This window comes from Suncus etruscus, chromosome 11, assembly GCF_024139225.1.
Source record: "Suncus etruscus isolate mSunEtr1 chromosome 11, mSunEtr1.pri.cur, whole genome shotgun sequence".
In the NCBI taxonomy this organism is placed as follows: domain Eukaryota; kingdom Metazoa; phylum Chordata; class Mammalia; order Eulipotyphla; family Soricidae; genus Suncus; species Suncus etruscus.
Window position 1 is genome coordinate 42,019,893 of NC_064858.1, and position 16,622 is coordinate 42,036,514.

The window sequence follows — 16,622 nt, forward strand, 5'->3', positions numbered from 1 at the left end:
TAATTTTGTGGTTCATGGTCATTCAATATAAAAATTTAGGCCGATGTGAGATCACGTGGGCAGGATTGGGATGACTCTGACCTTCTAGGGTTCAGGCAGCCTCTGAGCCTGTCAGGACGCCCCACCGCCCCCTTCCCCACACTGACATTAGACCCTGAAACACCTCGCTGGCCTTTTGTGGGTACCCGATATGCTCCTGCACCACATATTCTGCCATTGGAAAGATCGTCCAAGGTTGTGTGATGCATTTCCAGCTGAGCCGTTGTCATCCGCTGTTTCTGTGACAAATGTCTGTGTGTCCGTGCCACTTGCCTGAAGCCAAGCCTGAAAGGAAGCCTCAGTTTGTCCCTGCCATCACCACCACCCCCTGGCATGGCACTTTGCAAAGTGTGGAGGCTTTGAAGACTCAGTCCTGTCCAGAGCCCACAGACACTGGGGACTCTATTGGATACTCTGGCCTCACCTGGCAGGCACAGTTCACTGCCCGGCCCAGAGGCTGATGCCACAGCCCCTCCTTCTGTACCCTGACCCAGTCTTGGCCTAAGAAGTTGGGGATCAGCAGTGGCACTGAGCTCTGCCATTGACCTTAGGTACCGGATCCATCCCTTACCAGCAACCGGAGGGGTAATGACGATCTGAGGGGTGCACAGACTGGAACTGGGTGTTGCTAAGCTATGGGGCCACTTCCTTGGTCTCGGGGGTCCCTGACTGTTCAACTTTTGCATCTTATTTTGGAGTCCCAATATTCTTCAATAATGTTTACTGCTCTGACTGCAAACCTGATTTAAAACTCTAGTCTCTTTCTGCTGAAAAAAAATTTAAAAAGCTTAAATTTAAATCTGTACATTTTTTTTTTTTACCACTCAGAATGCATCCTCTCCCTCTGCCCTATCCGGAGGAAAGGGAGAACGATCATCAATGGCAAAAGGCAGCCGCAGAAGCGACACCTAGAGCAGGCTTCATGCTCAGGAGAGGACGCTCTGACTCCTCCTCGTGGGTTCGGGTGCTCTACACGATCAGAGAAACTTCTCTAGTAACATACTATAGAAATGATCCCTGAAAGTATAGTCTTAAATCTGTACATTTAATTAAAAACTATATATTATTAACAGGACCCAGTACACCATCATCCAGTACAGAACCTCAGACATCTTCTGAAGTATGTGATGACTTTTCTCCCTTTTCTTTAGAGCCAAGTAGCTATCCTTTCAACAGGCTGAAAGTACATTCATCAGCTCTAAGTCAAATCTTGACAGGAACTAATTGGGAAAGAACTAACAGGGCAAGGAAATATGGTCATACCTCATTCTACAAACTTTCACATCCCATGGTTCTCAAATCTAGCACTTCTAATGTGCCCAACTGGAACAAATATGTTTTTAAGTTTCCCTTTCCTATGCTAAGATGAAACTTTTAGATAACATACCCAGCAATGATTGGCTAACTGTACCTAAATCTCCACCTCTTCTGCCTGAAATAGGAAAATAGATTTTCCAGGCTTCTAATGCAATGTAATGCTTCTATGTAACTGAGTTTCAGCTAGTAGAATGGAAGCATCATTACCAGGTCTGAATCAGTGAAAACTTCCCTCTATCAAAATAATGGTCTTTCCAAATGATAGTAAGACGCAACAATTTAAAGATAACAGAACTTGACTGTGTGGGTTCCAATAACTAAAAAATCTTAGCAAGAGAGAAGCGAACTTCTACTTTAAAACCCTGAAATTTGGCAACTCAAATCTCACAGATCCTTGCATTGCCCTACTTTACATACTTCAAAGTTCAATTGTAAATGTTCCTAGACCTGATCCCCAATTGATGCCTTTAGCTTAATGATTGCAAAGAGGAATTTGAGTTTCTCCAAAGGAAGATACTTGGGTTATTGTCTGAACCCTGCTACTAAATAGCTGAATAAGAATCAAGTACATTCCTAGTCCCTAGGCCTCAATTGCTATGCCTCTAAAAGGATTAAAATTAGTCTTAAGGTTCCCAAAATTTGGGGACACAACTGTCAGTTCCATGGGCCTAGGAACTCCATCTGTCTTCCCTGCTGTGTCCTGCATTCATCACATTGTTGGGGACACACAGTTGCTCAGAAAGCATTTCTGGGATGAGTGAAATCTGTTATCCATGCAACCATGATCTGTAGCTAAGCATTTACAACTGTTACATGTCAATGGTGTGACCCTGAATATTCTCATTTTCTGCATGTTATTTGTGGCAGCCCCCCGACAGCAAACCTTGTCACCCCTTACTTTTGCTTCTCCTTAACAGAATCTCCTTTCCAAGTAACACACGAACAAATATTTCTCTCTCACCATATGGCCCCAAACCCCAAGACCTCCTGCAAACTTCTATTTTTTCTGCCCCTGAACATTCTAGTCCCATCTCTCTTTCCCATGCCTGTGAGTCACCAACCCTGGGAGACCTTAGCTTCACTGTGCCTCTCCCCAATCCAAGAAGTAAAATTCTCAGCACTTAAAGATAAAAGAACATTAATTTGTGATTAGCACCTTTTTCCATCCCATTGCCTAAGTCCCTGTTGCCTGTGGAGGGCAAAAGCCAATGACAATAAAGTAAACACCATTTATGAAACAGAAAGATCATCTAGCACTGAACTAGACAACTAAACTAAGACAACAGCATCATGTAAGGTCCACCTCTTTCTGAGATGATGATGAAAGATATGCTCCTCAAAAAAACAAGACACTAAAATCACAAATGGTATTGAAGAAAAAGACTGAGATTTACAGCCCAGCACTAAAATTGATGAGCTATGTGACTTTGAGTCAAACAACCTCTCTTAGGCTGTGTCATACCATAAAATAATGAAAACCTGTTTAATCTACCTCATGGGACTGTTATATTACACACACATAAATGTATGCAACATAAAACCTAGCAGAGTAATTGAAGAGATAGTAGAAAGGTTAAGTCACTTGCCTTGCACACCAGCACCCCAGTTTGACTCCTGACACAACATAGAGTGCCTGAGCAGAGTCAGAAAGAAGTTTTAAGCACATCTGTGTGTCGTCCACCCCCCAAAAAAGTATTTACTAAGTCAAAAAGTTCTTAAATTTTTTGACTATTTGACTTTTTTCTTCTTTCATCTTTGTTTTGTTTTTCTATTTTCTTTTTCTTTTATATTTCTCTCATTCAAGAAGGAAAGCATTTTATAACCAGGAATGGGATAGAACTGGGGTGAAGTAGTTCCAAAACAGCCACAGACTCAGCATGTAATTGCACGACTTTGTGCTTTATACCTGTGGTGTCCTATGTCCTCATAGGAGACGAGGCTATTACAACTCTCAAGCTTTGCTTTACTAAGCTCTTCTTGTAGGATTATATTGATGAAGTAGAATGGCACCAAGTAGTTGGCAAACATGACTGTTTTATGGGTCCTGACAGAATCAGGTACCCATGGTATCCATGGTAGAAAAAAAAGGGCCTGTTATATCTCACCTAGTATCAATTTTAGATCAGTTCGGTATGCTCACAGCATCACATGGAAATGTAATAAAAGCCAGGTGGGTACCTCACATATAGAAGTCTTTATTGCAGCCGAGGGGCACTGAGGTTGAAAGATTCTACCTTACTCTGTGTTACAGTAGACAGTGGGCCTTCCTGTGGAGGGTAATCTCTTGTTACAAGCACAGGTATGAGGTTTAGAATAAGGTACAGGGAGGTCAAGGCCTTGGACTACTGGTACACCCAGCATGGAGGTGTGTCATGAACCACAGATATTTATACCCGGAAACATAAACAACCTGGAGTTTATAAAAATGCATTCAAGGCAAATCTTTAAAAGTTCAATGTTTGGGCTGGTGATATAAATTATGTGGATAAAGCATATGGCTGAGTTCCATCCTGGCACTGCATGAACATCTCTGTACATGTCTCATACATTTTTCAAACACTACTGTTGTGGCTCTAAGGGACCTCACTGAGCCCCAAACACCCATTTTTGTTGAAAGAATCAGTGACTTAGAGGAGCTTCAGAGCCTTGAGCCATGGTTTTCCAGGGACATGAGAACTCAGCCACCTGCTGTGCCAGCATGTCCATTGCAACCCTCCAAGGACACCAGGGCAGGAAAGATAGAGTGCTTTCAGAAACCATAGACAGCTTTGTAATCCTCCCTCAAGTCACTTGAGTGGCCGAATGCCCTCTCTGGTCAGTGCATATGATCTTCAGCATGTAGGAAAGCTGACCAGAAATAGTGGTGGTATCTATGGCAGGAAGAAAAACTACACACTGAATTTTACAGACTGTCAAGTTCTGAGAAAGCCTACTTGGGTCATCAGATTTTGGGAGAGGGAGACACACTGGTGGTGCTAAGGTGTTACTCTGGCTCTGGGTTCTGCACTCCAGAATCACTCCTCATGGTGCTCAGTGTGGAACATATAGGATGGCCTGGATCAAGCACAAGTAAGTATATGGAAGTGTGGAAGGCAGGTGCCTCACCTGCTGTCCCAGGCCATTTGGATTTGGGCCACACCTGGCAGTGCTCAGGGCTTACAAACCCAAGTTGGCCATGTGAAGGCAAACAACCTACCTGATGTTTTAGTACACCAATCATACATGAGCACAAAGCCAGGAGTAAGCCCTGAGCATGTCCAGGTGTGGTCCAAAATACAAGAAGAAAAGAAAAGTCACCTAGCCATTTTTTCTATGAAAATAAAGGGGGCACTGTGAATTAGAGCAATGTATCTCCACTGGAGCTCACATGGCCACCTCAGGGCCTCCAGTATAGTCCCAGGGAGTCACATGTAAAAACTGCATAAATGGGGATCACAACATGATACCAGGGGGATAATCAGTAGATCAGGGGCTTGAAAGAAGGAAACTAGGTTGAAAACTAGGGGCCATGGTCAAAGAAATGTTGAGAAGCCCTGGGCTGGATTTCGAACCTCACTTCCAGCAGAGTTTCTTTTCCTATAAAGATAACACTTCACACTTGAGGTCATATTTCAGGAATAAAGAATTGCTTACAGCTTCCCCTCCTGGTCTTCCACAGTCAGCCATTCTCCTAGGACATTATCCACATCCCCCTTTCCCAATCTCACTATAAACCCAAGCCAACTGGTGAAGTCAAGCACCTTTATCTTTGGTGATAATGAATATCCCAGCATGCCCTGAACTCTACTTTGCCCACTCTCAGGCTGCAATGCCAGGTGGAAGAATAAATAGTTGCCATAAGGGGTTGTCCAACATCCTCAGAAAGGAAGAGCAAATACAATGGCTTACCAACAATACTCTGGTGCCTTAACCTGCCAGTTCTCATTCCCAGGTCAGGCTCCCAGAGGTACACAATTCCCACTCATTCCAATGAAGGAGACCTTCAGCAAATGGTCTTTTAGGTCAAGCCCTCAATTGTTTTTCAAAGAGAAGAATTTTATTGTTATGGTGCTGATGGATCTGGTGTCAACTCGGTATAAAAGAATAGATATACATAGGGCATCATTTTATGAATAATAGAATGATAAGCACATCAGCCTGTGTCTGCCAGTTCCTAATCTTTTTAAACTCTAAGTCCTAGGACTCTGTGAAGGCCAAAAGCTCACATTTTCCTCCTCAGCATTGTATCAGGAGCTCTAGTCTACAAGAGCTCTCCAACTTCCTCCCTTCTTATACCCCTTCCTGCTCCCTCCTTCCCTTTAGGCTTCCTTGTCATCCTCACAGAGTAAACAGACTCCCCCATAAGACCTCTCAGACTTTCTTTTCCTTCTGCTTGTTTTTTTGGGTGGCATGGTTAACAAGAGTGTTCAAATGGATGCTTCAGGTATGCAATGTTACAAACCTAGTGCCAATGGGCCTGACACAATTTCCTTTATTCAAACTCCTGGTTTAATATATTTTTAAGTGATAATTTCTCTGAACACTTATGTAAAACCCAAATGACTCCCAAGGCTTACATCATCTCTCCTCTTTGCCCACTTTGTTCATTCATACTGTTACCCTCTATCACATTCAATGATTTACAGATGTCATTTATAATGTGTCACTCCCTTTCTCAAAGAGTTCCATGAGGTCTGCGGTCTGATGTATCCACAGTTGATTTTCAGAACCTAGAACAGTGTCTGACCTATAGTAGGTGGTCAAGAAATCTTCATTTAATTGTTTTGTCTCAAAGGAAGCAGCTGTATGATTTAAGGCAGTGGTCCTCAAATTATGGCCCACGGGCCACATATTGTATTTGTATCTGTTTTGTTTCTTCATTGCAAAATAAGATATATGCGGTGTGCCTAAGAATTCGTTCATAAGTTTTGTTTTTACTATAGTCAGACCCTCCAATGGTCTGAGGGACAGTGAACTGGCCCCCTGTTTAAAAAGTTCGAGGACCCCTGATTTAAGGTGTGTGGCCACAAGCCAGGCAAATAGAGAAGAAAAAAAAAGTGAGACATGAGGAGAGAGTTATAATCCTAGACGGCCAGGGAGCAAGAAGAAGACCTAACAATTTCAAATGTCAGAGAAGAGAGGAAATTAAGGACTCCAGTGTGAGGCAGCAAAGAGGAATAGAGCAATCTAGCTTGAACTGTTCCAAGGTTTTTAAAACTATGTAAGAATATTAAAATATTGAAATGTGGTAAGTCATCAATATTTAACTGCCTTATTAAGATGCTCCCATTAAGAAAATACAAACCCTAAAGTAAAGATTAACAATGAATAGTATTACTCTTAGCATCCTATTTATTTTTCTCTCAAACATAACAAATGCTCAGCTTTGCCGACAGTACATTCAGCAGATGATAAATATATCTATCTCCTTTTATGTTTGTTTTTGGACTACATTCAACTAAACTACCTTAGCAAGATTCTACTCTTGGCTCTGCAGTAAGAAATTATTCCTGCTAGTGCTTAGGTGGATTATATGGAATATAGTGAATCAAAATCGGGACACCCACATGCAAGTCAGGTACCTTACCCACTGTTCTATTGATCTGGTCCTTGATGTGTATATATTATCATTTCTTCTTATTATTACCACTCTTAGAAATAAAATGGTCTTCTAATGCCAAATTTCAAGAAAAGAAAATAGTTTCAAGCTTTCCTAGGATAGGGTTTAGGAAAGGGTTAACATGAGTCATAGGTTCAAGAATGATCAGTAAGCTCCTTGTGCTATTCACTAATCAAGTTGCTTTCTGTTTTCAAACCATAGAAAATGTCATCTTCAGAACAGGTGAGGAAATATTGCTATTCTGATACAATGCCAAAGCTCAAAACAGAAGCTCTGTATAGTTTTTTCTTTTTTTTAATTTTTAAATAGCAGTAATTATTTACTGTAAGTAATTTACAAAGTTATTGATATTACAAAGTTATTTACAAAGTTGGGTTTTAGATATATAATGTTCTAGGACCAATCCCATTACCAGTATCAACTTAACTCACCCAGTGTTCCCATGTTTCTTTTTCCTTCCAAACACACCTGCCATCTTGATGGGTATTTTAAAGTTTGGTCATTGTAGTTTGGATCTCATGTTTTCAGTTTTGGCAACTCTGTGGTTTGGATGTATGGCTATGTAACTCCCTGATTATGTCAATATACCTGAAGTTCCTGGCCCCTACTCTCCTGTTATTCCCCTTTCTCATCTTCCTTCCCTCCTGAATTTCTTTTCTTCACAATAATTAAAATTGAACCTGAACTAGCCTTCACAAGTCAAACTCTAGTAAGTGAGAGAATCAGGATTGGAATCCAACATTTCCGCACTGCACAGACTCCATCCTCCAACTCACCAGAGTTTCCACATCGCAATGTTTAATAATAGGGCTGCCTCCTAGTTTATACAGACATTTGAGAGTGTCTTCTGCTCTACATGAATTCAGATGGGCTGCAGGCTCATTTCAGGATGAGGAAGGGAGTAATTCATCAGTAAAACCAAGGATGCAGGATAAATAAACACATACCCACACATGGGTATACATCTGCAGACATGGGAGCCTGCTGTGCACATGCTCTCTCTCACACACACAAACACACTTGCATATTAGCATTCAATTTTGTTAAATCTAATTCTTAGCAACCATAGAGAAGATGTCAGTTCCATGCCATGGGACTCCTCCTTGCATTTGATAGCTGGTCACTTCCCTCTTCCACTTTAATCCAACTTGACTTGTCTCCTGAGTTAGAGGATAAGATTCAGACTTCCTTCTCCTGTTCTCTGGCACTTGAGAGCACCAGTTGGTGGCTGTGCCCAGGTTGGTAGCAATCAATTTATAGGAAGTCACTGTGAGTGGCCTTGTTGCAAATACAGTAACCAGGTGCCTTGCAGTCTTAGTCTTTCTTTTCTCATACCCTCTTTTTCTCTACTTAGACAATGGACAGCCCTACCTATTTTGGGGACAAACAAATCAAGGTAGACCATTGCCAAGGACCTAGTTTCCCAGCTTTAGGCTGTGTCAATCCTGCCTAAAAGCTGCTTCTGTAAATAAGCCTATCTGGGTATATCAGACTCACAGTTGCAGATCCACTTCCACCCACTGCAGCTTCAGATAATTTGAACTGTCTTAAGAAGGCCCCAGAAGATGCAGAATCCCAACGAGACAGCTAATAAGCTAAGGGCAAAAGAATTTCTAACTTAATAGTAGGGGAGAAGGGAGAGAGAAGGAAAAAGGGGTACAGAGAATCCTGCTCAAAATTCCCCATCAAAAACACAAAAATCAATTTTAAATGGATTTGAACAAACAGTCCTGCCAGGACATTCCAGTGGCATCCAAATACCAGTGGCAGACATGAAGAATATGTGTTGTTCTGCAGGCTTAGCATAGGCCCTGCGGGCTGCCAGGGAAATAAATACCTCCAGTTCAGCCTGCCCAAGCCCAGTTTCTGACTCTCCTCACACTCCCTTCTCCTACCCTATCCCTCTGGCTCTGGCTCTGTGTTGCAACAGTTATTTTTCCCTCAAGAGCATGTCAACTGCTACTTTAAGAGTCGTTGTTTCTTGAAATTTTTGCTTCCTATTTAGAGGATAAATGAATGGAGATGCCATCCATCCTTAGGCCCAGCATAAGTCAGCCAGGTAAATTAATTCTTGCTGTTTACTTTAAAAGAAAACCACTTTTATCCTCCTGTCCCAGATTTTATGTCTTTTACATTAAAGACAGCTGGAGAAGTTCCCCCACTCTTGCCCCTTTACATGAATAACAGAAGCAGGAACAATAGGAGAGATGGCAAATGTGTCTGCTCTCCAGTGCAAACTCAGATATATTGATATCTCTGCAGGAGCACAATCCTACTCCCTGAGGCCCACTGGGAAGTCACAGTTGATTAGTTATGTCTGTCACAGACCTAGATGATATACTTAGCTTATAGTGTAGCTACCTGGTTGCTGCCTTGGGGACCTAGGAGGGAGCGAGAGGAGAAGAGAAAGAAGTAGAAACCATACATAGTCTGATGTCTGCTGCTGCCCAAGGGTTTTGGGGAGAGAAAGATAAAAATTCAAGGGCCAGAGGGAGCCAGCAGAGGTCTGTAGACTCAGATGAGGCAGGGGATAGATACAAAGCAGGCAGCATGTGGCCAATGCTTTATCTCTGGACCCCGTCAACCAGAGCAGTCATTGCTGCTCTGGTCACTATTCTGCTCCCCCCAAACTATCAAAGTTTCTTTTATACTTTGCATGGCAGGGGGCATATTCATGGGGACTTGTCCAGGACTTGTCCAGGTCCAACTGTCATTACAGTGAGGTTATCCTAGGGGCAGATCCAGGTTCAACTGCATCAACATGATAGCCTTGTTTTGTTTTTTGTTTTATTTTTAATCAGCCACTAAGAGAAGATTCAGACTCCCCATGAAGGGGGAAGAAGTGCTCACAAACAGTGATAAATAGTGAGCTATTTAAAATGAGTTTTTAAACTGGAGACCAATTGCCAGTGACTGCCCCAACACAACCTAGTGCAACATCTGCCCTTCCTGCTCCTTGAGCCCCTTCCCCTTAGTGTGTGTGTGGGAGCCTGAGGACCCCTCTAGGTAGGTAATGTTGCTAGAGGAAGAATGTTCAGAGACGATTCTCTTCCAAGGGATGGGTTTTTCCCTTCTTCCCTAGTAACAGAAGAAACAAGATAACCCTGTGTCAAGGCTACCCTCCATCTAAGAAGACAAAGAAGAGGAGGGTAAAAGAAGAAATGTCAGGGTGTCACTAATCGTGCAAAGGGAGTGAGCAAAGGAAATTCTTCAGATTCGTATTCCAGCTGTGTGGACAGAAAGCAGCCATGGAAAAACAAGAATCAAAACTCACATAAGAAAGAGCTATGTCCACACCTCTCCCTTTGTAGAAGTTTCTGGAATCCTGAGCATGGAGGTGAGGGAGTGCGTGAGGATTCAGGGAATGGTAAAATAGGGTCCTTGCCAGCTCCCCTGTTATGACCTGTCCAAAGAAAGAACTACTGGAGGCCAGAGCAATAGTCAGTAGGGTATTTGCCTTGCATGCTCCAACCTGGCTTCAAACCTTAGCATCCCATATAGTTCCCAAAGCCTTCCCAAAGCGATCCCTTAGTTCCACCAGTATGGTGAAGGGAAGGGAAGGGAAGGGAAGGGAAGGGAAGGGAAGGGAAGGGAAGGGAAGGGAAGGGAAGGGAAGGGAAGGGAAGGGAAGGGAAGGGAAGGGAAGGGAAGGGAAGGGAAGGGGAAAGGAAAAGGGAAGGGAAGGAAAGGGAGGTAAAGGGAAAGGGAAGGGAAGGAAAGGGAAGGAAAGGGAAGGGAAGGGAAGGGGAAAGGGAAAGGGAAGGGAAGGGGAAAGGGAAAGGGAAGGGAAGGGGAAAGGGAAAGGGAAGGGAAGGGGAAAGGGAAAGGGAAGGGGGAAGGGGAAAGGGAAAGGGAAAGGGAAGGGAAGGGGAAAGTGAAAGGGAAGGGAAGGGAAGGGAAGGGAAGGGGAAGGGGAAGGGGAAAGGGAAAAGGAAAGGGAAGGGAAGGAAAGGGAAGGGAAGGGAAGGGGAAGGGGAAAGGGAAAAGGAAAGGGAAGGGAAGGAAAGGGAAGGGAAGGAAAGAAAGAAAGAAGAAGAAAGAAAGAAGAAGAAAGAAAGAAAGAAAGAAAGAAAGAAAGAAAGAAAGAAAGAAAGAAAGAAAGAAAGAAAGAAAGAAAGAAAGAAAGAAAGAAAGAAAGAAAGAAAGAAAGAAAGAAAGAAAGAAAGAAAGAAAGAAAGAAAGAAAGAAAGAAAGAAAGAAAGAAAGAAAGAAAGAAAGAAAAAGAAAGAAAGAAAGAAAGAGAAAGAAAGAAAGAAAGAAAGAAAGAAAGAAAGAAAGAAAGAAAGAAAGAAAGAAAGAAAGAAAGAAAGAAAGAAAGAAAGAAAGAAAGAAAGAAAGAAAGAAAGAAAGAAAGAAAGAAAGAAAGAAGAAAGAAAGAAAGAAAGGAAGGAAGGAAGGAAGGAAGGAAGGAAGGAAGGAAGGAAGGAAGGAAGGAAGGAAGGAAGGAAGAAAGGAAGGAAGAAAGAAGAAAGGAAGAAAGGAAGAAGAAAAGCAAGAAAGGAAGAAAATAAGTCTTATTAAAAAGGAGATAAGAACCAAGTATATTATCATCTACATTATTTATGCAAATCATTATAAAAACATTATATACAACCTGCAAGCTGGAAAGAGCTTTCCTATATGAGTGTACTATATACACACATACAGACAACCATAATAATAAAAAAATAACAATAACAACAAAAACAACAGCAATAATAATAGAAGCACATACATGAGAACCACAATGAACCTTAAGTTGGACTTGAGTTTGAAAAACAGCTTCTGTTTTGTTTGTTGCTTGGCTTGCTCTCTGGTTTTCTAAAATAAAAACAATAACATGACTGAACTGCAGTAACTTTGATGCTATCTAATAACTTTGGCCCTGCTCCTACAACCTCCTTGTTTGTCTGTGTCTGTGTACAGAGTAAGAGAAAGGCATGCATCCCCATTATCACATTAGCAGATTATCTAAGACTCAGGCCCTGAGGAAACAGACAGGATGTCCACATTTCAACAGAGAGGGACCAAAGTCAAAAAAAGGTCCTGAGTGGGAAGAGTACTTAAGCACTTCCATGCAGGCTCCCTCAGTGTAGAGACCAGAATAGGGACAGTGGACAGTATGTGAGATGAGAAAGGGAGAAACTAAAAGCATCGAGGAAGTAGCTGGGAAGATACATTTAGAATTTGCCACTTCACCCATGGGTCAGGACCTTGAGAAGTGCTTATGCAGCCTAACATTTCTTCACTTCTTCATATCTCATATCTGACATCCTAACTCTAGTCACTTAGCCACATGTAAATCACACTGGTGAAGGGATGATTACTTGAACACTGTATGATTGAAATTTAATCATGAACAACATTGTCATTCTGTATCTGACAGTGATTCAATCTTTAAAAATACCAAGAAATGGAGGAAACTAGCCAAGAGTTCTAGAAAAAAAGATTGGGGTGTGCATCGGATAGCTGTATTTCCATCTCCAAGTCCAATTCTTCAGTTTCTCCACATCCTCCATGGCTATAAAAATTAAACAAACTTGCTTAGGTGGCCTGTTAAAAAGTTTCTAACTTTTTTGCCTCTTTATCAGAGATATATACAATAGCTTTTCTTATTTAAACACACACAACACAACACAACGCACACACACAGACACACACACAAGTAAGACCTCAGGGGGTGGGGGGGAAATACTTTGAGTTAGAATTCCAACCAGAGGCCTGCAGTTTGACTGGGTCGTGAGAGTTCAGCTGGGACCTTTACTGAAGGTTTTCTTAAGGTTTTGGCAGGACTTTGTTTTCCTTCTACGAGGTATTTCCTACCTTATGAAAGGAAAAATTTTTAGCACCTGTATTTTGAAACGTAATACCAAAGAAAACTTGGCCTTTTGCCCATGAAAGACAGAAAAAATACCAGAAAAGCTTCCTTGGGGAGGCATCTCAGTTCTTTGTCAGCCAGTCAGCAGGGCTAGAGAGCCGATGTTCCCAGTGCACCACACTGAGCAAGCCTTGACTCCTGAGGGTGACATACAAATTCCCTTCATTCAGTAGAAATGCATTCTGTCCTTCCTATAAGCAAGATATTGTGTTTCTCTGAGGGGAACAAGGTCTATCAGAAAGAGGTCTTATTTTCAGAAATATACACAAATGACTATAGGAAATGGAGGAATGTGGTAGGAGTTTTAAGAAGTTCAGAGAAAATGTTTGAAGTTATAAATTCATAGGAATGGAAAAATCCAGCTGAAGTTACTGAAAAGGACTGCCTACAGTAGATGGAAATTAATAAAGTAGAGAAGAAGAGCCTCTCAGGACTGTTTCACACAGAAATGAGGCAGAAAGGTGAGGGGGTGAGTAACACGAACTCAAAAGCCAGAACACCTACCTTTGGACAAGAGCTCCAAAGCACTGACCAACTATATGAAATTAGTTTACTTATGTTTCTGTGTCTTTGTTTTTCTCATCTGTGAATTGGGGCCAGTAATAGGAACCCCTTAGAAATAGTTGAAAGGATGGAATGAGGTGATTAATGTAAAATTCTTGGCATAGAAATTACTCATGAAATATTACTCCATAATTTGTTTCTTAAAAGATGGGGATTTGTGGGAGCCATAAAAATGGTGGACAGAAGTCTTGATTGGACAGTAGGGAACATGTGGGTTAGAGGTCGTGAATGAGAAGTTTTGATCTGCTGCCAAAAATACCTTGCTGTATGAGACAAATTGGAAGGACCAAATAGCAGAATATAATCAAAAGAAGCAACACCATTGTCAAGGCAAGAAGAGCCTTTCGCAGGGCAAATAAGAAGATCCTTTGGCACAAACTTCACTATCCATAAGGCCTCAAGTTTAGATTTTCACACTATCTCCAATGAAGCTGATGGATAGAAACACAGAATGTCACTTCCTTTCTACATCGACTTAAGTAAATAATCCCAGTGTTGAGCATTTCTTCCTTTTTAATTTGCAAGGTACCACAAAATACAAAAATTTCTCAGGCTGAGTCAGAAGAGACCCTAAGGCAGGGTTGATGTAGTCAGAGGATTCCAATTGAGTATATAATGAAAAAATAACCTTTTTGCTTTAAAACAACCACCTTTGGTATCTGACCAAAAAAATTAAAAAAAAAAATCAGCCTTGATCTTAAGCTGTTCTTATATTCTTATAAGAATTCTTATATTCACATGTGTAGAAGGATACCAATAACAAAGCAAAATACAATGGTACAGGACTAGCAATTAGCACAAGAGCAAGAAAATCATGTGATTATTGAGCAGAGCAAGTCATGAAAGTTGGTAGATCTAGAATCCAGAAAAAAAAAGAAAAGAAAAGATTCTGGGGCTAAAATGCAATACACTAGAACCAAATTGTGAGAAATATACACTAGAAACACATTATTAGTTTATAGCACTTGCCAGTTAACTCTGACTGAGCAGTAGAATCAATCTGGGCCATAACTGAGCTTCGTCTCCACCATCAATAAATCTGGGCCAGGAGTTTTTATTTCTACCATATCAAATAGTTCTGTCATTCCTTTACTGTCTTCATTTATCCGTTCCATAGTAGCTCTTTCTTTCCTACTTTCCAGGTCTATTATTTATTCCAGGTATATTATTTTCATCAATACATGAAAACCCAAGTAGTGAAATATATACATGATCATTAGGTCATTCTTTGTAAGTGCCTTGTTTGTCTTGACTCCTTGGTAAAAACAAAGTGTATCAAACACCTTCTTATACATGTAAACTAATTTTTTATCTTTCAAATACCAAAAACTACATCCTGGACAAATGATTATTTATCAAAGCAAGAGGGTTAGGGACTCCAAGAAGAAAGTACAAACATCTGAAAGGAGGACCAGACAATATATAATGACCTGAGCTCTGAGCTGATGCCAGAATTTTAAAAAAATGAAACAACTTTTGATAAACTATGATCTAGGGCTACAACATATTGACTTCTGATGAAAGGAGGCAGGGGTACATTATGGGGAAATGTAAGCTGTTGTCAGTATTCTATTTACTATATTATTCCGACCTAGTAAATTGAATAAACTCACATCTTCACAAAAATAGGACTTTGCACATGGGACAAATAGGAAAGTCTATCATGGACAAAGATTAGAATGAATGTATGATTTGTGCTTTGAGTCAGACATGCATGCTTCTCCTGGAGGCAGAAAGTATTGCTCCATGAATGAGTCCCCACAGGAAGTTGCTCTCATTATGCCTGGGAGGGAAGATGTGGGATGGGGAAGAATGTCACAGGTAGAAGTGGGGTTGTCTCTGCAGTGTTAATGTTATTTTTTCTTCACCGAGCTTCTGGTTACTCAAATGTTTTCACTTGATGCAAATTCAATGAACCATTCTCTCCTGATATGGGTTAAACACAGTAGGGGAATAACAAATGCCTAAAGGCAACAGATATTGAACCTAAAATTAGTCTTCGGCAGAAAATTAGGGCTGGGGTAACACTAGGATAATGGTGAAGGTAAAAGGACATTTCAGTGGAGGGTGGGGTGCTGGAATGTTTTGCACAAGAAACCCTACTATTAAAAGTATTCTAAAACACAGTGCCTAAAATAAAAACTTTTTAAATCAAAGACTAAATTAAGAGAGAGAGAAGAAGAAGAAATACAAAGAAAAATAAATAAATTGTCCTATTTATTATTCTGGTGTGCATGTTCTAAGAGCAAGAAACACTCTTTAACAAGGCTGGAATACTCACATATGTAACAAGACTGGGACACACACATACACACACATATATAGGTCATTGCTTCAGGAAATGGCTCACTAATCTGTGCTGGAATCATCTATATTAAAGAAAAATATCAGTGCGGATCCTAGCTTAATTAATTTATTCTTTTAATACTACATGAAAATATCACTTTACTGGATTTATCTAGGTTACTGAACTTCCTGGTGTCCCTTTTAATTTGGCAGCAATCAATTTCAGCTCTAGTAGGAATCAGAAATAGCTCATTAGTAACTCCAGCTCATCAAAAATTCCAATTCCATCTTTCCCATGGAAATATTCACCATAGCTGCTCACTCTACAGGTAATGTATGAGTCTTTTCCTTGGGAGGAAACAAGCCATTTCAAAATGAACTCAAGCAAGATGATAACTAATTCATCTCTTTCCAGTTTACCGTGTCTAGCAAAATTCTAGAAGTTTAAGAGAGTCTGACTGCATATCTTTGAATCCTGGATCTACTCTCTTCTGAACTTTTTTTTTTTTTTCATTTGATCCTGGGCAAATTTGTTGAATTTCCTTAAACCTTTATCTTCACATTCAACAAATAGAGATAAGAATAATGTGGTTTGTCATGAGGATTAAATTAAGTTTTCTATGTAATAATCACTTAGCAGTGCATTTGATACAGTGAAGGTGGGTAGTAAATATTAAGGATTATTGCTGCCTATAACAGAGATTTGATAACACTCACAGAAAAGAACAAGAGGTCACAGCAGGCTCTCAGGATAGTTTTGGGTGCTGCCATTAGATCCCACTAAGAGAGCTTTCATCAGATTTTACTATCAGAATATTATCAAAATCCTGGAAAGAGACCAAAGAGATCAGTGAGTGTTCTTTCTTGACTTTCTATTTCCCAAACTACTTTATTACTCTAAAAGGCCAAAAATTCACTTACAGAATTTGGTCTGGCAGACATGCAAATAATTAGCCTAAG

At 40.7% G+C, this 16,622-nt stretch overlaps 1 non-coding gene across 1 annotated transcript; it reads right to left on the bottom strand.

Moving 5' to 3' along the window:
* Nucleotides 1-858: 858 nt before the first annotated feature.
* LOC126023345 (small nucleolar RNA U3) lies at nt 859-1,072 on the bottom strand. Its single transcript, XR_007500493.1, has one exon. It is a non-coding gene; the product is annotated as a small nucleolar RNA U3 (small nucleolar RNA).
* Nucleotides 1,073-16,622: the final 15,550 nt, after the last annotated feature.